At 38.5% G+C, this 23,092-nt stretch overlaps 1 protein-coding gene across 6 annotated transcripts in view; it reads right to left on the bottom strand.

The window, feature by feature from the left end:
• Positions 1-1,102: 1,102 nt before the first annotated feature.
• CDK14 (cyclin dependent kinase 14) overlaps positions 1,103-23,092 on the bottom strand; it is a 329,577-nt gene continuing 307,587 nt past the window's right edge. For 4 of the 6 annotated variants that reach the window (XM_082754726.1, XM_082754730.1, XM_082754728.1 and 1 more), the window contains one exon: positions 1,103-5,387. The gene's annotated coding sequence lies outside the window, so the exon portion shown is untranslated. Of the gene's footprint in view, positions 5,388-13,328; positions 13,438-21,121; positions 21,623-23,092 lie in introns of those variants that run through there. The other 2 variants (XR_014317025.1, XM_082754727.1) reach the window with 2 other exon arrangements.

Below are 23,092 nucleotides of genomic sequence, written 5' to 3'. Positions count from 1 at the left end.
GTCCTGTGATCAAGCTATATTGTGCTAGCTCTAAAAAAGACCATTTTATCTTCAATTACTCCTAGATGGACAGAGACAAGACCAGAATTTACGTCCTCCATTATCTATATTCCAGGCAAGTGGCTTCACCATCAGCGTAGGCAGTACAAACACTTGCTCTCCAGCCATCTCCCATCCCAGAGAAAAGTGATGTTAAAACCAACAGATTCCTACAGACTTCTGCATTTGCTAAAATAGCATATTCTGACATTTCAGTCAAATATTCTAATCAAGTCTGTGCGAGCTGCATCGATTTAACTTGCATCGTCTAAAAATAGGTCTTGGCAAGTTGTTGGTACCCAAAAGCTAGAAGCAATGGAAAGGAAGGAAAAATACTGAAGGTGCATATTGATTACATTCACGGTAAGTGAGCACTTGCCTATCCAATGCTGCAATGCACAAATAAATAAATTCCTGGTTAACAACCCAAGCAGCACATAAATACTTATGGAGATAAATAACCGAGTATGAACAGGTGCAAATCCAGCTCCCACATCAAAGTTGTGAAAAATGCAGAGCATGTGTTTTACATAATTTTCCACCAGAATTATCAGGTCTTTATTTCAAAAGAAATTGCAATAAGCCAGAGTTTATTCTCCATACAATGATATATTGAAATCAGGCTTTTTTTTTTTTTTTTTTTTTTTTTTTTTTTTTTTTTTGTCAGTAAACTGGCCCTTCTACCACTTCAGTTAAATCCCAGTGTGTTGTAAAGAGGTCCATTGTCACACATACATATAACAAATGGAAAGAGACACCAAATAATGTACTTACTAACTAGTACAGACAGAAACACACTGTGCTAAAAACCTTGCCCAGTGTAGCCAGCAACTGCCTTGTAGTTTTGATTAAGCTCATGTGTTTGGCTGATTCAATGCCTAATCTTTTCAACTAATTACTGCCTAAGTGCTTGCCTGCTTCTAAGTATTTTTCTTTCCATAAAAATCTGTTGTTTACAAACATTTCCTCGTTCATTTTCTGGAGAACAAAAAAATAAAAGAAAGGCTTTATTCCCCGATTTAGGGATTTTATGTGGTCTAGATCACATATATGAGGGAGAAGAGAGATTCTGCTACACTTTATTCAATATGATGTTACAAGAAAACAACAGTTACAGCTGACAAACCATTACATCTTTCATAATACAGACAAATTACAAGGTGTAACAAATAATGCAACATTTATTTTACTGTACTGCTTACTATGCTGTTCTTCTGAAGTATATATATATATATTTAATTACATTAACATTGTTTTCATGTACCAGCCCTCCCCTTTTTATTCGTTAAAAAAAAGAACACCTCTTAGTGCACCATACAAAAATCCACGTGGAAGCTGGCAAGCTGGGATTTTGTATGCAGCACCATTGAAATGCATCTGGGGGGATGGGAATTTTTAGTGCATCCTTTACTTTTAGATTTTTTGCTTATGTGAAAAATGCAAGGCAGTAACATACGGTCACTCCACCTAAACGCTGGTAGGGGAGAGTTTTGTTATGCTCAGTAATGCAACATAATTCTATTTATATGGGGTGTCAGTGTTTTGCTCCCCAGTCTGTACAGCCTAAACATTTTATATAACAAAGATTACAAAATCCAATAGTATTCACAGATGAGTATTTTGTGTGTGAGCATACCAGAGCACTGACCACATTCAATTGCGTGCACTGACACAGAGTACACAGGAGTGGATGTCACCCACTAGCCCACAGGGAATTTATCACCCTAACTTCTTTCCACAGGTGTCTGAAGTCCAGAACCCCTGCACAACAAAGACAACATGAAAACCCCAGTGCCTCTGTCTACTGCAGATTGAATTTTCAGTGTTGCATGTACTGACATTATCCTAAAATATGGTTCTGTTTAAAAACAATAGTGAGAAACGAAAAAACCCAACCGACCCGAGACACCACACAAGAATGTAATGTTGGCAGCGTTGGTGTGTCCTGACTGGTGCTGTGCCTGCTGGGCATGGGTTAGAGCTGCTCTGAGCCTAGCACGAGTGGGGACAAAGCCATCTCCAGATGGCTGGCTTTTAAAGTCAGGTTCTGGGAACCTGAACTCGTAAGGAACCTCCGTACCATGCAGACCATCTCTGTCACCATCTTCCCTCCCCAGTCAACTAATATCAGGTATCATACGCTGTTAGAATGTGCCTCCCACTTCTATCTGCCCGCTGTACCTGCTGCCCTGTGGCTGCTCTCCCCTCTGGCAGTTAAGCCACATCCTCTCAGCATCATCAGGAAGGATCTCCTGGGGCCCAGCCAAGTGGTGAGACAAAAAAAGTCACACTGCTTCCAGCTATCAACTCCAAGCGAGTCCCGCAGTTCCTCAAGGACTGGGCTGCACAGACTACTGACCATTTAAAACAACTTTTGACTACTGATGGCACAAAAAAACTGCATTCCCAGCACCTGCAGCATGTCTGGAAGACCAGGCTAATTTTTCTTGTCCCTTTGAAGATTCTGCAGGGAACTGGTTTGGGAAGGATGTGAGAAAAAGAGAGTAACACTACTGATATTCCCTGAAGTTGTACCAAGAGCATTGATGGAATTTAAAAGGTCCATTCATCAGCACTGAGAAGAGCTATGGGGAGAACCTCACTTCTGCAAGATGCTGGAGAGATGGTTTAGTTGTCAGGGGATCCTAACTGATGGGTGTCAAATCAGGTTACCAATGCAGGTAGGGGCTCTACTGGAAAGAGAAAAGGGGAAATAAGGCTGTACAGTCAGTTCCCTGGACAAAGAAGCTTCCACTTCCTCAAAGTGATAAAAAATTAATAAATTGAGGTTTCCCAGAAGATTGAATGAACATGCAGCACTCACGCGAATGGCAGCAGCTGGCTGAGCCCAGGTGCCCTTGGTGCAGGAACACCCCCAAGACTCAGTGCCTCTGCTGGTGACAGCAAACCCAAGTCACCACAGGGAATCAGAACAACCTGAAAGGAGGAGCATAAGTAATCCCAGTCATCCCTTAATTGATCTGCAGCTGAAATAACCCCACTAGTGCTGAAAATCAAGTTACTATTTAGGAACCTAGGTATTTATGCACTTTCCTTCGGGCAACTGAGTTTGAAGATGTGTGGATGAACTTTAATTATTTCAGCGGTTGCTTAAAAGTGGGAATGGGGCAGAGAAGATAATCTCACACGCACGTGTGTGTACACACACACACACACACACGCGCACACATACCTTAAGCAAATACTCCGTGATTCACTACGGATAGCAATGTGCTAGGCTTGTGGGAACAGTTAGGGAATTACTCTCTATATTAAACCTTCAGATGTTTAGTTGAGCAGCATAATTGCTTGCCTCCCGATTTAAGCTGCCAAGTAGATGTGTCTATGAAACTACCCTTATATTCCTAATTGAAATCTTTGTTACATTTTCAAAAATTCTTCAGATTTTTGCAGCAAGTTTTTTTTTTTTTCTAAAAATAGCTAATTTTAGTCATCAAACTGCACACAATTTAAGTAGCAAAGATAATGTATAAAAGACTTTTCTCTTACAAAAAAAAGCAACATGAAACCCAAACAAACCACGTCTAAGGCAGTTTCAGTGTGTGATAAAGTCAAAAGTTCAGTGGTCACTTTTTTCCCCCTTCAGAAACGCAGGAGAAAAATTGTAGTAACTTCTAAATAGGATTGTGACTGAAAGTGGCTTTCAGATGGCTTTTACCAGATCCTGAAACAGAGATGTCATTGGGGAAAATTGTGTTTTAATGGCTGTGCAAATATTGAGAATATTTCCACGGTTCAACTCTTTGAAAGTGTAGACTCATATCCTAGTTCATTAAGAGGCCTTTCGTAGCTACTTGAGCATTCAAGGATTTGCCTTATTGGGTGTTCTTTTCTTATTAAACACCGCTGGAGTTTAATAAGATGGCAGTAGCACAAATCCTTTTCCCCTCCTTTTAAACACTGAAAACTAACCAAAGTGTTACTGCATTTCTTTAAAATGTAATTCAATGCACCCAGCAAGCAAAGGATGTCAAATTTATGTGTAGAATAATATTGCCTAGCAAGCGGTTCTGTCCTAGCAGGAGCATAACTCAGCAGTGGTTTTTGCACCATACCCTGCTCTTTCTGAATGCAAAGCATTGTATTATGATCAGGGCAGGTTTATTCCACCCTTTAACACAATGTTCTCCCCAAACACAATGTAGCAGGGGCTTCCTTTTCTAAAATCACACAACTTTGTTTCTTGCAAAGTTTGCATTTGAATGATTCATTCAGAAAAGCGATCTAAAGACACGTCATCCAGCAGTGCCTTCCAATCAGATCAGGATAACTATAGAAAATAACTTGAAAGGTGCTTTGGTGTGGAACAGCAAACAGCTTGGGATAAGGAAAATTCTCCATTTCACTCTGTAAGCAGCAAAATAACACAGCTGGATTTAATGGCTCATTAAACAAAAGTTTCTCTGTACCTTAGTATCTGCCTTGAATTAAATGGAACAGTTTCAGCATCTCTGTTTTCTTTTCAAGAAAACTTTCTGAAAGGTAAATAACATGAGGAAAAACAGAGATGTTAGCCAAGACCCATCAAAGAAAGAAATATGCATAATGGGAGTAAAACCTTAAAGAATTTGTCTTGTATCTGTCAGCTGAGTATATCTCATCATTTTTTGCTTTGTCCTTCTCACAGGCCTATTTTGAAAACTGGCATGCTACATAGCCTAAGCAGAGTAACCAAATTCAGAGTACTGAAATAAACATGCAATTATTGCCATGTTTTTAATATGGATATAAATGGTCTGAGGAGATAATGAAAAAAAAAGGAATAACCCAACACTTCAGGAATAATGGCAAGGTGCTGTAATTGTCAGCCGATCAGACAAGTTGGGCTTGCTCTGGCAGAAATTGTCTTCCCATTGGTTGCAAAATGTGCACAACTCTCAAAGAAAACACACAGTCCTTTATGCCACCGTTGGCTTTTTTTTTTTTTTTTTTTTTTTTTTGTACAGTCATTACTGAAGAAGTGTGAACACCAAATGTGTTGTCTTAATGTATTTAAGACTTTGCTGGTGAAAGCATAAAAATCCTTACAAAGATGCAGCACTGCAGTGGAAAATCAAACAAAATCAAACACAAAAGACTGAAAGAGTACATGCCATGTATCAGTAAGCAAAAGCTTAATCTTCACATAGTTCTCTGAAATCACAAGGTATCCAAACACGTGCAAGGTTTTAAATAAATTGCAGGGAAAAACAGGGTCTTGCCAGCTTCAGTTTTCTTTTGAATGAAATCCACCACAGAGAAAGAAAGGAAACAGGCCATGGTTCCTTCCTGGTGTCGGCCTCCTCATTAGGTTTTTGTTTCCCTCCTCCAAACTGGTAAATTTAATCCTGTAAGGAAACAATATAAATTATAATAAGCTTCACGACTTGCATTTTTAAATGATTTTTTTTAACTTGGTAAATAATAGGTTAGTCTAAAGCCGGTTATGAAGACACCAGCTCAGAGCAAAGGACAGACATCCAAAGCACTTTCAGAGCTGGTACCTCAAGCAAATGAGCTTAGAACACCGATGTTTGCAGGGTGGTTACCTAAATGGGATATATTAATCCATATTCATATATATCTGCCCCGAGTGCTAATCTTCAGAGGTGGCATCAGCATTCACATTCTCCATGGAAATTACAGGCGGCTATAAATAGACAGCTGGCTCTGCTAAAGGTGGTCACACCCCAAGGATGCAAAGGAAGGTTGCTAAATGCTGGCACAGCTTCAGGAGTTTATGAGCTCTTTTTGCCCTTTTTCTTTTGGAGACTCTAGTGATTGCCTTCCCAGCACTGCTTGTGACCAGTTTATGAAAAGGTTCCCTCAGCTTTGCTTCCCAAGAGTTATTTGAGGTACTTCGAGGTGGCACGGACACTTTTGTAAACACAGCCAGGTGACGGAGCTCCTTGGTGCCCTGCATTTAAACACATTCCCTTTTACTTGGGTGTTTTCCTACTTATAAAAATATATCAAAATCCACTCCTTTCATATATAGAAAGTAAACATTACACCAAGAGTTTCGTTTACATTATCTTTCACTCTGCTAATGACTGCTGTTTACAGAGGCTCCATGCTGTGATTGGACTTGCAGGAATGTACCAGGATGTACCTGAGATTTACACTAACCAGGAGGCAGGCCAAGAATATTGGAAGCATCACTTTAAAACAAAACTAACAACTGAAGGTGAACTAGGTGAGGGCCAGATAAAGGCTGGATGGACTGGAGCTACTAGAGGGATTCTGTAATTAAGATACTTAGCTCTTAATAAATGTCCAAGTAGATTTCTCTGCCAAGTAATAAAGTGAGACTTCGTTTCCTGATAATGCTGAGAAATTCTGCAGTTTTGCAAAGTTCAAATATCTTTGTTTTACAGGGATTTTCAAGACCAAGGACTACAATTACAAACCTGCTACATTTTTTAAATGTTGTTGCAGGAAGACATTCAGATACGGAGGAATTTTAGCACTTAAGAAAAAGAAAACTTAAAATTAAATATTCATCAAGCATAGAACTGGTTTGTATTAGCATGTCCTAGAACTATTTAAATCAAACTGAATGCAGGTGCCAGTGAATCTAGTCTAGCCCTCATTTCAAAAGCAGGAGAAAAACAAGACATCAGTTTTGAATTGCAGTTTCAAGTATAATATTTTAATTGTGGCTTTCATCAAAACACCCTAATCTCTACACAGCATCTACACTTCATAATTTCCAGGGTTCCTGTCATGATTCTTTATAGTTCTTCTTCTGCCCTTCAAGTGCCAGAATACCTGACTGGGATTAACAAAAGCCTGTTCTTAATGATGCATGGCAGCATCTTGGGCCCTCCTGGAGCTTGGTCTACCACCTCTTGAGTCCTGCTTGGGTTGTTTCCTAAATGCCTTTGGAGCTTGCATGGAATGTCTGTTCCACATGAAAGTCCCACTTTCCCCAGGGTCTAGGAGTTTGGCTGAAGCCCCAGTCAATCTTGTTTCAAGGAATACATTAGAGTTGACCCATTCAATTTACCCTTCATAAGCTCAAAAAGAAAAGCAGTGATTCACATCAAATGCAGAGGTTCACAACTGCTTACCGGGGAAACACTGCTGCCACTACTGCCCAAGCCAAGCCAAACCAAATCAAGCCAAACCAAACCAACAATACATTTTAGGGATTACCTCTTTGGAGTCCCAAAGCAACGAAAGAAGCAATGAAACTCCCCAGACTCCATCCAATGTCAAGCTTGCATTCTCTACCACCACCGCCACCCACAGTACAGCTGTGAAAAGTGAGCTTGCAGTTTGGAAACCACGACTGTCCAGATCCAGAACAGCTGCTTGATTTCAGGCTAAACCCAAATTGCTGGAGTTCAGCACCTGGCATAACCAGCAGGGGCATCTAGGACACGTAACAAAATGATTTGGATAAAAGACAAAGAACTTTTTCTGGAGTTACCGAATTGCTCAGATTGGAGAAAAACTGCATTTTAATTAGATAATTATATTAATTACAGAGAACATTCTCCATTCCATCAGTGGACCTCAAAAAAATTTTCAAAGGAGGTCAGCACGACACTTCTCCCAGAGATATGCTAAAATTTTCCAGTGACACTACTACATTTTCTGGCTTCAAGTTTGGCTCTGTATGCAAAACTGATCACACATTCTCCAAGGCAGGGCCTAAGCCTAGGAGATGGGGAATACCTTCATCAGAAGCTTGCACTTTCAGAATCAAACCCTGTAACATTAAAAGCTTCCCTAGAAATGAACAAAGCTGCCACCATTTAACATGGGGAATAACCTTAGCATATTGGCAACCACTGCCAGCATCAATGTGGAACAAGGTCTAGATAAAACAATAAACTCAATGGGAGTGAAACAAAAAAAAAAAAAGAAGAGGTGATTTCATTCCAAATTTCCCAGGTGGATCTGGCTGGGGGAAAACTAGAAGACAGTGCATAACCAGAGAAACAGAACGGCTGGCGATCACAGTCTCTGTGAAGATGCATTCAGATGCACTGCCTGCCCTATTCGGGAAGCAGGGATGGATGAAGACCTTCCACCATCCCCACCAGCACTACAGTGGCCAGGTCCTTCTGATGATGAACTCTGAGTGTGGTTGCCACGGTAATTCTACTTTGTATAAAATCCTTATGTGAGCTTTGACACGGAGAACAGGCCTGATGGTTAGGAATATATACACTGAGAGTATCTGAGGCTTGTATTGGAGCCCCTAATACTCTGAATGATTATTATCAATTCAAAGTGGGGTCAACAGGTGAAATCCCTTCTGTTTATACCTCGGAGCGCCCTCATGGTTAACGCCTTCACCTGGGAAATAGGAAACTGAGGTTTACCTGTCCTGAGGCAGAGGAAGAAACTGAGCACAGGGATGCCACCTCTCAGAGAAGCACTGTAACTGCTGTGCTATGGGACAGAAGATGTCTTTCCCTGTCTTTTTGTTTGGTTTACAATGAGACTTACTGTGTAACATCAAGTAGACACCTCCCTTAAACTGGAGGAAGAGGGTGTCTAGTTGTCCACTGCAGAAAATCCAAAATAGCACAAACATGGAATTGTATATGGGTGAGAACCCATTAAAACAAAAACAAAAACAAAAACAAAAACAAAACAAACAAAAAAAAACACACACACAAAAAAAAACAACATTGTTTCCCCAGTGAGGCTGTCAAAGTGAATCATGGGTTGTTCACACAACCAAGACCCGAGGCAGTTCCTGAAGCATGACTCTCCATACAGTGCTGCCGTTCAGTTGCCAGGTCACTCAGTAGTCCACGTTTGCATTCTTAAAGTTATATTTTAGAAATACCCTTGCTTAGAATTTAATACATTTTCCTGATCATACAAATCAAAGTTTTGCTTGGTGACTTGGCAGATTGTGTTAATGGCCTCTGGTCACAGTTTGCTTATAAAAGCGTAAATTGTTAAATGGGATATTTACAACTTGTGATTTCCCAAGAGCAAAATAGGGTTCTTTCAGATCTCTCTGTTTTCTTTTTATTTATTTATTTATTTATTTATTTTAAAAAAGGACCCTGAAATATAACAGACTGTCTTAAAAATGAACTTGTATTTTTTTCACCACAGGTACAGGCAGTTTTGATTTTCACTAAACTTAATAGAAGATTACAATGATGATAACAGCAAGTTAATGATGTGCCTGAAATATCAAGTGACCTAAATCAAGTAACTCAATTGTATGTTTGTTATCTAGAGAAATCATCTGCTGCATACATCCTGTTTCTCACAGATCCAAAGTGGGACAAAATAAGGTTTTAACACACCTTAAAATGGCAGTGGTCAGTGTCAGAAGAGAGTAGCTGTTGGTGTAACACTAAAGCTTATAGTGTAAACATTAATCATGCTCTCAAGACATGAGGCAGAGAAGGGTGACCAAAGAGCCAAATATTTTCCTTTTAATTAATAATAAAATGCCCTTTCCTTTAAAAATGCAAATTACCAATTCAATACATGTTCTTTTTGGCAGCATCAGCATTCTTCTCTAGGTGCTTTTAGTTTTTGTATAAATTATAAAACAGGGTGGAGCTGTGCTCCCGCAGTGTCCTTAGCATGCAAAGCATACTCAGAGTGCATGTCTATTTATGTGGCAGCTGATTTAGCATTATTATAAGAGTATTCATTTTACAACACCAGATTTAAAATCAAAATGTGAGCTGACAACCAGAGATACTGTGTTCCTACAAGACGAAATGTGGGGGTATTTAAGATCATCAACAATATATTCTTTCTCTCCCTCCAAAAGACATGCACATAACACAGCCGCTGCTCATCCTCTCTAAAAAAAAAGTACACTATTAACAGGTGATTTTTCCCTCACAGCTTTTATTCCTCTCTTTGTTAGAGAAGTCATTTAAAAAACCTAACCAAACATTATCAATACTATTTGCACTCAGATAATATCTACATGCAATTCGTTGCTATAAATATTAATTAATTGGATCACCAATACCCATAATGCAATTTTATTTTGACCTACATGCCCTATGAACTAGATATTTTTTGGATTCAATTTTCTTAAAACCAACTGTCAGCATCATGTGATGGAAGAGATGAAAAATGAAAATGAGTGTTCCCGCTGTGCAGGTGAGTGACCTGTGGGAGACAGCTCTGCCTGCTAGGATTTTTACACGTACCATCAGACACAGACCAATTGATTAGATCATCTTATACCCGCCACCAACTAGGCTCAAGAGACTAATTAGAGAGAGTACTGCCTGCGCAGGCACCCCATTGACACCTAATTTGCTCAGCCAAAGCCTTTGGGGAGAATGTATTATCTCTGCAGCTGCACTTCATGCATTTCTGATTTGAGGCATAAGCAAGGAGTACTTCTTCACTCTTTTGAGCAAACTGAGTATATAAGCCCTTAAGTGCTAAATACAAGCAGACAAATTAAATCTGGCCAGCCTCCCATAAATTCTTTTTCCCCTTCAAATATATATATATACATGTACATATATACACACATACATACACATTTTATATCTGTGTCAATAAGATATGTGCATAAACACAAATGTACAAATAACATGTATGTTTGAGTGTGCGTGGAAGGCATGGATGCATATAAAGACATTTCTATACATATATGCTTTAAAATATGGAATTGTCATGTTTAAAGTGCTTTGTTTCTCAGGGAACTTCTAATTGTGTGAGATTTAACTGCAACACACTTGTTCTAATATATGAAAAATAAATGATCTGCAGTATTGTTAGCCTGGGCTCTGAATTACCCCATGGACAAGGCTCAGAAGACTGCTGCCTGTAAAGTTTCCCTGCATATTTTCAGAGGTATTAGCTCAAAGATTATTTCAATGTAGTGCCTGGCTTTGTTGAAAGCTTTTCTTCGATGGACTACACCTTGTTTGTGGTTCCCAAGGAACACTGTTCACTAAAGTTCAATATAAGATTACTACAATTGCTTTCTGCTGGGCTTTAGCTTTATCTAGTTACCCATGCCCCAAAATACACTGGAGAGGCAAGACTTAAGGCTGTCATTAAAAATTTATTTAAAAGGAAAAAAAGATGACACTAGAAAACCTATGTTTTTTTACAGACTGAGAAGGGTTGGAAGAAAATATTTTCTGCCATGGGCTGATATGTGATTCCTGAACTCAAATACTTTGTAACACACAGAAAAATGGTGGATTTTCATCACGGCTAAAATAGCACTGAAATAAAATATCCTCTTTACTGAGATGTGGCTACAAAGGAATTTTCAGGAGTCTAATGAAGGTGTCAATTATTAAGTCAATTTAATTTCAGCTTGTGCCAAAGCCCATGTTGACATTGTCAGTTTACAGTGTCAATTCAAGATTTTGCTGTATCAAAAGAATTAAAGAAGCCTCAGCTAAATATGTGCAAGATACTGGCATGGCCAAATCATCAGATAACCTCCTTTACTAAACACAGTATGAATGTGACTTCCATTTTTTTTTTAATAATGACATAACAAGGAGAGAACATCTTCATCTTCCTCTCCTTATACATGTACACGTCTTTCCCAATTCACTTTACATTTATGCAGTAATGTTTAATCTTGTTGCATATTCAAATTACACCTCTGGGTTATCTTGGTAACTGTTGGCTGTTCACAGTAGTACTGTATAAGATACTTATACATTATACTAATAATTACTATCTGTCATTAAAAATAAACCACAATTGACAAATAAGGAACAAAGCATTTAGTATTTTTTCCCCATTTTCTAACTCTTTTCCCTTTCCTAGATACTTTCTACTGTGTCTCAGTTACTGTGTTGTTATTCGTATACTCTGGATCTCCCAGACTTATCTTCAGCAACAAATATTGCTCTATATTCTTCTATAGAGTGCTAATGTATGAATCAGAACACAGATTGTATATAAACACATGACTCTTTACAGAATTTGTCTTCCTGCCAAATTTTTTTTTTCCCATATGGACTTTGTCTTTGGGCAGATCACTGCAACTGCAAGTAAAGGAATTTGTGAGGTGACCACAGGAGCACTGTCTAGTGTCAGGGAGGGTGACAGGGGATGACCCTAGAAGAGATGAGTGCTGGACGAGGACTGTAAACTAGTTAGAGAATAAAATGTTGGAGTAGAAACACAAATTTTTAAACAAAGCAATTTTATGAGCATACATGTACATACATTAAAGTAAACGACATGGCATAACCTTATTAAAGGTGAGCAGTCCATGGCTCAGTGGATAACGGGCTGGGAAGTGGGAAAAGAAGATTTTGACTTATCTACTGAATGTCACCACAAGCAAGTCACTTTATCCCTCTGTAACCTCTGTTTTGTAACCGGGGCTTTGTTTTACATTCCAGCCTCTGGGTTTAGATTGTTTCCCAAAATGAGTGCCCAATTTTGGCTAAAGCAACCAATAGTTCAAACTACATAAATACAGTTAAATTTAAAAAAAAGTGCAATTAGAACAGCTGCAAACTTTGGAGCTTGTTGAAATCCTTACTTGGCCTATCAATTCTCCAAATTGTGCCTTTATGTGCACTAAGAATCCAAAGTGAGAGTCCTGCTTCACCTAGAACTTTGTGAACAAGCATCTGACAGCCCAGTGTGGGAGGCTGATTCTGTAGAGTGAAGACTAACCCTTAAATTCTATGCTAGTTGCTAAGTAGCATATATGCATATCAATAATTGCAAACCAACCAGGCATACTTTGCACATAGAATATTAGAATTAGTTCTTTCATACTATGTCTTTCTAGGAAAAAAAGGAACACAAATTCTGATTATTACTGTAATATTTTATTAACAATATTCACTTCCAATACCATTTGGTAACTGATTGGTTTCACAGATGATTTGTAGGTATACCTTAAACTTTTGAGTGGCTGTGGTAACTTCCAAATGAGTTCTCTCCAAGTCTTTCAGCAAAAATTCTTTACTACCCTAGCTGCCCACAGCTGAATTTTTTTCTTTGAGTTGAGAACAAAGTCCACAAAGCCTTTTACAATTACCATTTGAATAAGGCTTCACATGAAAAATGGCCAGGACTGAATCTACTACATGTCTTCTAGTTTTTGAGAATAAAGCACAGCCCTCTGTGAGCGAGCTCTGGGAAAACTAATACTTCAGACGAAGATACTACAAAAATAGCAGTGTTATTGAGCTCAATATATTTTGCAAGCAAAGCCACAGAAACCTTATTAAAAACAAAAAAGAAAGCTGAGGATTTCAGTACACATCAAGACCAGAAAAATATTAGTGCTGTTTGTTTGCAAGAATATACTTCTCAAACCTGACAAACAGCCAAATACTTACAACTTCTTACACCCTAATTTTTGTTTTTCCTTCTCCAAAGGCTTCAGGATTCAGTTTGTTATTTATATTTTTAACGGCTTAAAAATTTCTCTCTTCTCAAATTCAGTCCCTGTAAAGGCATAAATTTTCACTCGTGATTACATCAGTAGAAAAACTGTAGGACGTGAGCCAAAGATTCTCTAGATTCCAATATGCAGGAAACCCAAACAAGCCCCCCACCCCTCCCCTCTCTCTCTATTTTGTGATTAATGTGATGTGTCTAAATCATTATGCTTCTCACCCTGATACTTGGGGAAAAAAAAAAGCCTGCCAAAGAACTGACTGAATGTGAACTGAAGAAATGCTTTCTTCCTGGATCTACAAAGAAAGAGCCTAACCCTACTTTTTGCTAATGTTTGACACAGTGGGATCCATATCTCAGCTGTAGCATCAGCTGAAATGCATCAGTAAATGCTGTGCCTGAATTAAATTTGTGTATAGCTTAATTAAAATAACTGACAGAAAGGAAAAAAAAAAAATCTTTCAGCATGGTTTCAGAAAAAGGAAACGTTGAAAGGCAATACACAGCCATTAACATACAGGTTACTGGATTGAATCTCTCTCTGGAGAAAAAGGAGCATCAGGAAGAACAGGTAAGAGATTTCTGAATCACAGTCTCTCACTAAACTGAACAGCCAAAGGGGCTGGAGATTCAAGCACAAGCAACCGGTTTGTCAGCTGAGCTGTTGTACCCTCCCACAATGTTTTATCTTTGGGGAAAAGTCACGAAATTTCCACTGCCCACAAACCTTGTGTCCCTGTCACTTCTCCTAATAGAACTGTCTATACATCAGACTCGGTACGCTAGATCAACTAAAGTATCGGCAGTGGGATTATTTTAAACCGAGATCTTCTCAGTGATCCAGCTTGATAGAAACTTATAAATAGTTGCACCAGCACAACTAGAGGGATTGCAAACTGGTAAGGGAGCAGGAAGGAAGGGCCTGGATAGAGCTAGGCAGAAACTTATCATGCTGTTTTTGCCTGCAAAGACAAAATCATGGAATTACATCCTTATTTTTCATTAACAGCAGTTCCCCAGTGCATTACTCATGGCAAAGCTTCACTTTCTGAAGTCTGAAGCCACCTGCCAACTCACAAATGGCTAATTATTTTCAGGTATCCAGAAACACAGCAAAATCTGCCTTAGCTGGCCACTTAGGGAAGCAGACAGAAGACTCATAATGACCTACTAATTAAAAAGGAAGAAAACTATACTCAGAATATCTGGGAATACCCTTAAGATTGCCTAATAAGGATAATCTCCTGTACTTGTTTCAAGGGAGCAGCAAACAAGAGATGGCTGAGAGCCCACGTATCCAACTGAATGTTTCTTGGATATTTTTGGTTGGTTTTCTTTTTTTTTTTTTTTTTTTTTTCAATAAAAAATATGTTGGCCTGCCAACATATCAAGGAGATGTTAAACAGATTGTGAAGTTTCAAATCATATTTAACCAGAACTCAGAAACTTTAGATGGGACAGAAAAACTTCAGATTCTTTGTATGTTAATATCTAGCTTAAAGCGAAGAAGTGCAGATCAACTTTACCCCAATCTAAATACCATGAATGAAACTGACTGACTGCCAATCTCAGGACTGTTATTTAATAGGGTCACTGTTACTTAACAGGGCTATTTATCAACTTGAACAGTTGGCCAACTCCCAGTAAAGATGTGATGACATATCAGACCATCTCCTTCCTCTCCCCGCTTCCAGAAGAAATTTATTCCTGGTTTTCTTTGTCATGGCTTTTATCCCCATGGTTGCCACAGAGCTGCCAGGTTGTACCCTGCTGGAACAGTCTACTGGAGAAAATGACATATGATAGACTAAATGCCTGCCAGATGACTCATTTGTATTCACCTTATCCCCCAAATCAAGCACTAAGTCATGTGAAGATTAAAGTACTCACATGTACTCACATGTAGGGCACTTCGTATACATGTGATTGTTAAAACTACACGTTACTTCTCAAAAGATAATTGCTCTCAGAACAAATCTACTGCTTCCAGTGCAAATCAGTGCAAAGTAGCAATGACATAGTCTTGAGACTGGTGTGGACCATTTTGCTGGTTGACTTAAAGAAGCAAAGACTCCTAGGAACATAAAGATTCTTCTGTGAGGGATCCACAACACTACAAATTACCTTAGTTCTCTCAGATAAATGCTAAACATTAAGAAAACAAAGTTTGAATGTTTATCATTACTAAAAACCATTGTAGTAGCCTGAAAGTAGCTACAGACAGTTTGGGATTAAGCTATGTTTGTTGGCTCTTCTTTAGAGAAGAGAGAATGAATGTTCAGGGAGAGAAGAAACAAGAAAGAAGGAAAAAAAATCCATTTTCACCTGTATTTTATTTTATTTTTAGTGTTTCTCCGAGAGTTTATTTCCAAAAGGAATCTACTTTTCAAACCAGCAGAGAATTTTTAATTAATCCAGAATGTGGAGTTATAACAGCCTTTGTTTTAGCTGGACACAGACATCTCTACAGTCACATTCCGGATAGCAAAGATCCTTCTAGCTGAAAGCTGCTATTTGTAAGAACCATCTGGTTATACAGTCTATTTGCTGCTGTGGATTTCAGAGACTGATCATTATGCCAAAATAGTCATGTCAATTAAAATAAAATTTTTAGGACAGTATTGCAACCCTTAAGCACACATAAAATTAAACAGAATGTAGACCTCACATGCTGAATCACAAGGCTCTTTCCCACAATTGCAGTATATTAAATTAATGTCAAGTTTAAGTAATAGATATATTTAAATTTTGGAATATGTTTCCAAATTTCCATTATGTCCAAAGCTCTTAAGCTATGCGTCCACCCACACCATGAATGTCATATGATATTACTGACAGAGAGATCAGGAAGTCTTTGGAGCTGACTTTTCCAAGCCTGAATCATTGCCCAACCCAACAGTTCTTAAGACTCAAATGGGGCACAGGAGAAAAAAACTCAGTTTAGGAAATGCTTTGGTGTCTATATGGAATATTGCTTGCCTCCATGCTCATTCCCTATTGGCTCTGCTAGTACTTACTGCAGTCCTTTCATCTATCCAACTCCCACTTGGAATTCTTGCTGAAAATCTGTGACATTAGAAACAGTTACTGGCAGCTTCAGGCCAGCTGCATTTTTCCCTGTCAATCCCATTTTTACATACAAAACCATATGGAGCACTGAAACAGAAATATTTCCACAGTGCGGTCTGGTCTCTGTGGCATTAAATGGAAAAAATGTTCCAGAATTGGCACCTCTTTAGAGCATCAACACAGCAGTGAAGATCTCCTATCTAGTGTATAAAGAGATCACAAAGCTGCATTTTCTTTCTTGCAGTTGCCACTCTGACTGCGGTAAGAGCCTTTTCCACATGTATGACTAAGACACTCAAACACAACGCATGATTTGGGAAACCCACCATGAGGTTATTTCTCACAGACACAACTTTTATAAAATGTGGAGCAACCACACCCTTTCAAAATCAGGCCTCCTTCAAATATTACAGAGGCTGTCCTCACAATCCTGATCGTTTTTTGAAAGACTTACATGTTTTGAGAAAGCAGTCTCACACACTCAAGGGGTTTCATACGTGTGGCAGAAATGGTAGATAACAAATCAGGTGTAACATACCATGCATTTTGTGGTATGCAAAAACAAGGATCATGGTCAGATGGAGTACGAAAGACTTTGTTTTCTTGTAACTGCAAGAAATACTTAAACTTTTTTTTTTTCTTTTCTTTTCTTTTCTTTTTTTTTTTTTTCTGAAGCACCATTATAAATGTAAGGTTTTGCATAGCTCATTTAAATAGTTTAAATGACACAAGGTTAAGAACAGGAAAGCCTTTCACCAAAGGTGGTTAGACCTTTTCAAAGATTTCATATTATTTGAAGCTTACTTTCACTGCATTCTTTTACCTTGGCTGCTTCCCAAGTGGGTATAAGTTAATTAAATAGGATTTTGACTCTCTAACCTCCCTATAAACTGCATCTTTACCTAACTCTATTTAAATAAATCAGATAAAAAAACAATCATGTAGCAGAATATGTATTTTTACAGCTGTGGAAAAAACAAACATGTCTATTAAGCTTATTTGTAAGTACTTAGTAGTCAAAGCAACAGCCAAGAATCATGGATGATTTTAATTAAAATAAATCTGGGTGGGCACATAAATTCATTTACGATGGATTTTCTCAAACTGAAACTTCTCTAGCACTACTGAATAGCACGGCGCTCCAGTAAGTCCTCATTTGTTCATGGTGACTGAAGTTCAATCTGCCTGATTAGCTTGTATTCATTTTATGAGTCATGTAAAGTATAGTTAGTCTCTATGAAAAATATCAAAGTCACGAGGCTGGAAATGGTTACAGGAAAGGGGAGAAAGAAATGGGAGAACAGATGGGCCGACAGTAACAATACAGAACGATATCCAGCATTTCTGTGACACATGCTCTGGGTCTAATTTCAAAAGAAGGTGAAATAGATGCACCAGGAGAACACTGCATTGCTCTCTATGAGCAGATACTGTGATTTCCTGTATACAATTATCCATCTTCACTTTAAAATAATAAATACAGCTTATCATCTCGGATCATTAGGCCCTTCCAAAAAAACCCACTATGGTCTTCTTTTAATTTTATCCTGAAACACACTGTAATTTAGGTATCAAAGATCATAACGGTTACATATGAATAAATTAGTAACTCGCTCACTTGTAAAACCTGAACAAAGAATTAAGCTACCTCTTTGTCTGTAAATGATGTGTTCAGGCCTCGCACAGGCAGTGACAAAGAAGCTACCACTGGGGCCTGAGAAGCGATTACATCTCTAACCCCAGCAGGAACTTCATATATTGGGTTTGTCACAGAATGAAACCTATATGAAATGTAAGCCTTTATATGAATAGTGACAGAACCTAGCCACCTTACTGGTGCACGATGTTCTGATTTTGCAGCCATTAGACGATAAATACACACACATTCAAGAGCGTTTGATTTAGATCTGTCTGCAGTTGATTGATTGGGATGGATTTCTCCATTTCCTCGTATTATTTCCTAATACTTCTCTGAACTTGTCATTGCTGCAGGTAGACACCTAGAAAGTCATCTCAGGTATATGACAACTATCCAAACAGTATGAGCAGAGAGGTATGCCTACAGGCAGGGAGGGAGGCCTGCCCACCATGTCAGATCCTCTGAGGTGTGACTGCTCTTCTCAGTACAACTGTTTCAGCTTTATTTTTTAAATGGCATCATGCGTCATGCTTTGTCCACCTTTGACAAACTGCATTAGACCAGGTTTGTTACCATGCACAGCTTCTGGTAACGAAGATTAATGGGAATAAATTCTTCCATTTTTCACATTGCATGTAAGTGGATCATAGGCTCTCACCAATGAGGTTTCTCTTCCCCCCCTTGAGTATCCATAAAACAAAGGTTTCTAAAGTAAGGTCTAGTGAACAGTGATCAAAAAAAGGCACTGGAATTTCTGGAAATTATAATAAATAGTTTAAAAGAATGTCAACAGCCTGTAACTCTCACTCATCAAAACATTTTTATCCCTACAAGTAAGGGCTACAATAACGGTACTGTAAGCTCAATGAGATACAGACTCTGTGTTTTGAAAGAGCTTTGCATAGAGTTATTTTAATTATTTTCCTTATATAGTAAGTGGAGGCTGAAAAAGAGATTTTTTTAAAATAAGAAATGTTATTGTTAACTCACTAATCACAGCTGAGGGACTTAGGGGCAGTCTGGTTTCTAAAATATCTTTGAGCTTATTTTACAAAATTGACTAAGTTGGTGGTATACCTTTCACATGGATTTTAATGCAAGGCACCAAAACTTCCTTTATGCAGAAGCACAATACACAACACTGGACACTGAAATCATATCCTGGAAAATTTTAGAACACCAATATTTGAAACAGGGGATTTTTATCAATTCAAATAAGTTAATTTTTCTTTTGTAAATGTCTATTTATGAGGTGATTAAGTTTAGAGCTGATGTGTAATGTACATGCTACGTTATTTATTTTTAGAACATAAAATGCATATTACCAGTGTTTTGAGAAACTACTGACCCTTACGAGTCAAAGTGAGGGCTTGATTTCTCTCCTTTGATTCTGGAGGCCCAGAACAGATGTGGGGGTTATGAGATTCCCTATTTTGCTTCTTGACATTCAACATGCTTATGGCTTGAGACCAACGGAGTAGCTGGGGGCACTGTGGGTACCAAGATATAGTTAGAACTGCTGGTGTGGACCTCAGAAAAAAGCAGAGATGACAGCAAAGGCACCCAGCATGGCAGGACAGAGGAGAAGGACAAACTGCAGCCAAAGCCAGGCAACAGCACAGCTACAAACGATGAGGTATCACAGCAGAAGCTGCTATAATATGGAAATAGATTCTTACCCTCCAGGCCCATATGTCATCACACCAAGCTAAACTGAAGCTGCCTGCTAAAATGGGCAATTTCACATGCACTTGGCATGGTAACTGCCAACACAGGGCTTGTTTTCCACTGGTGCCACCCACTCTGCTAATCCAATTCTGCTTCCTGATTTGCTTCTAAATAATAATGAACGAAGCAGATGGGAGGGGAAAAAGTTCCCAGCAGTTAAGCCAGCATGTGAGTGAGGCTCTTTGCTTTTCACATATCTTGTGCAAACTAACTCTAAATGCAATGTCAAGTGATTAACAGTGGTTAAATGAGAAAGCCAGAATTTGTCATGTTCTCAGTCATTCAATTGTTGACCAGGACAAGCAGGCAAACAAAACAGACAGAAGGATAACATGCTGATAAAGAAAGCAGCAACTTTCATAACATTTATCTTGGACAGGGAGAGGGATGGACATCTCCTCTTCCATCATAAATCTTCCTCATCCTCACAAATACCAAGTATTTTTTGGGGAGGGTGAAGGTAGTTAAGCACTACAGCAATACAAAAAATACTTTTTTGTGTCAAACATCCAATAACCAGGACAAGCACAATTGAGAGGGATTCTGTGGTTGACTCCTTTTTGACAAGGAGAGGGGAAACAAGCTGAAGCACCAGGTCAGGGACCAGGGATGTGATGGTCAGAAAAGGAGCAGAAGACATGGAGAGGCAAAGGGCAGGCAGGCAGGAGGCTTCACGTCTTTTCAGCAGCAGCAATAGAAACTATTATTCCTGGGTCACACAACATTATATCCTGTCCAACAAACAGCAGGTAAGCTTGTTTTCACAGTGCACGGTGTTTTCTCTTGTGTCAGCCTGACACAGAGGATAATCACCTCCTACTGCTACCTACTGGCCTCACACTGTGGGTTGAAAGGTATGAATCCCATTGACAACACATCTTGACAAAGGTGAAAGAAGGCATCATTGTGATTCATTACATGTAAACTTTCTTGTTTCAATTCTTCAGTTTCCAAATGCTCAGGGAGTTAAAAATGTTTGTGCAATGCTGTATATATGCCTTCTATGTCTGCGTTATGCCTTCTTTAACTTGTGGTTATTTTCTTCCCCCATGAGGCCTTTAACGCATTCATTGCCCAAACTATATGCTGCTTTTGCAAGACAAAGAGATTTATTGAAAATTAGACCCTTGACTCCTTTATTGTGGAAGCTGGAAGGCTTCAAGTAAGTGAAGGAGACTAGAAAAAGTAAGAGTTTCATGAATGCCTAGAAAATTGCATTTGAGTCCTGCTTCTGCTAGAGCTCCTACATGATGCTAGAAAAGATATTAGAGCTCCTACTTGATGGTAAGGAAGTTATATTAACCTGTTTATTTATTATATATTTTTTTTCTAACAGAAATTAATTTGGCAATTCTCATTTTCCATATAGTACAAAATGGCTTCTGGTTTGGACTGCTGATACACTGAGCATTCACTGTTGCAACTGAGGTCACTGCAAAATGAAATCCAATCTTAACATAATAAGCAATAAAAGATGCTAGCAGCTCTGAGAAATCAGGCAGGAAAATTTGATTTATTTTTAACAATTGCCATCTTAATACCTGTACCTCAGCTCCTAGTGTGTAAAGCAGACACCTCTGTACCAACTCAGCTGTTGGAGGTACTATGAAGGTGGCTTCCTGATGCTGGGAGGAACTAAGGTATGATGCATCACAAAAAAAAAGCCTCCATGGAAATTAATGAGTCTGTATCTGGTGCAGGCTACAGATATTGTAGCCGTAATGCATAGGATCAAACAGTGAATGATGAAGATGAAGATAAACCTTAACTATCCATCTGTGTTCACAATCCATTATCCTGGAAAAAAAAAAAAGAAGTGATTTGAGGTCCCAAGAAATGACAGTATATGACACTGTAAATGAAGACTATAGATGAATGAATAAACCACATGTGGAAGAAATTAAATTTGAAACCTTATTTTTTGTATTTCCTAACTACCGTTTGAATTTGCCACTTTATTAAAAGTTCTCAAAACAGACACTTTAGGAGAAAAGAGTATTGCTAAGAACTAATGGATTGTTTATCTTCCCAGTTAGTCATAAACACAATGAAGAGATTTATAATATAAAACATAAGCCTGGCTCAAATTTACTATCAGCTTCTATTTCTTTCAACTGAAATATTTTGTCTGGTTTGATGTTGCAAGACCAGAGTAATTTAATTTGAGACAGCAGTCTTTGATAACACAGGACAACATATATTCCATTGTGTCGATTTTCTGATCTCTGTTTTTCCATCTGATGTAGCAGCTTTGGTATATGCCTTCTGAAAACTGAAAGAATTTCATGCAGGCATCTGTACTGGCCTGTTCTTTGTACTAATTAAATTAGTTTCCTGTTGAGTAAGTAAAATACTGGCAGCCAGGAACAGTTGGGGAGACAGCTCGGAGGCTTAAGCACTGAACCATGAACTTTTCTGTTTACTACAGTATTAAACAAGTAGACACTCTTGCTGACATTATGGGGAATGAAAGAGCATTCTGTTAAGATATTTGTTTCATTACTGTTCACGAACCACTGATCTTCTATAAGAGAGATTTTTAGAGATACAGTAAGTATTCCATTTGATATAGTTAAGTAAACAACTGTATTATTTGGTTTAAAACTATGCGTGTCAAAGTCAAAGCTGAATTTGAACTTCACGTCTAAGGGGGTCAAAACTCAGAAGGGAGAAATAAGCCAAACAACCACACAATGACCCAGTCTCATCGCAGGCTCCTTACTTCCATTCTAACAATCACAAAAGTGAAAATTGATACAACACACAGATCTTTGGCCCAAGTACCGCACAAGTGGTGTTGACACCTTGAAGGATTAGGGCAAGAGACATCGTGTCTCTGATCTTCTATTCTCGTGCCTTTCGGCAACTGCTGGAGAGTTAGCTGTATGTATATATATAAGGCGTAACAACAAAGCAGCACATGCAGTACATGAATGGGAGGTCTAAATATCCATCCTTAGTTCAGTTTCATTTTTCCTTCTAATGTATGAGCTCTTAAAGCATTATAAATTGTTTACATTAAAATATACATGCTTACTACACTACATACACACTGAGACTTTGTGTGCATATATTTAGCTTAAAGCTAATCTCTGAGTAAAACCCCTTTCTGAAAATAGAGATTTATAAAAAGAAACACTGATAAACCTTTAGCTATTGGGACTCTAGTGGTCACTGCAAAAACAGCACTGCAACACAAAACCTGTGTGATTTTGCTGATCACCCCATAAATCTTCCTTTGTCCCATGAGTTTAAGTTTTCAGCCAA

The sequence above is a fragment of the Aythya marila genome (genome assembly GCF_965140915.1).
Source record: "Aythya marila genome assembly, chromosome: 2".
NCBI classification, from domain to species: Eukaryota; Metazoa; Chordata; class Aves; order Anseriformes; family Anatidae; genus Aythya; species Aythya marila.
The sequence above is the reverse complement of the archived record's forward strand: the minus strand, read 5'-3'. Positions and strand labels throughout refer to the sequence as shown.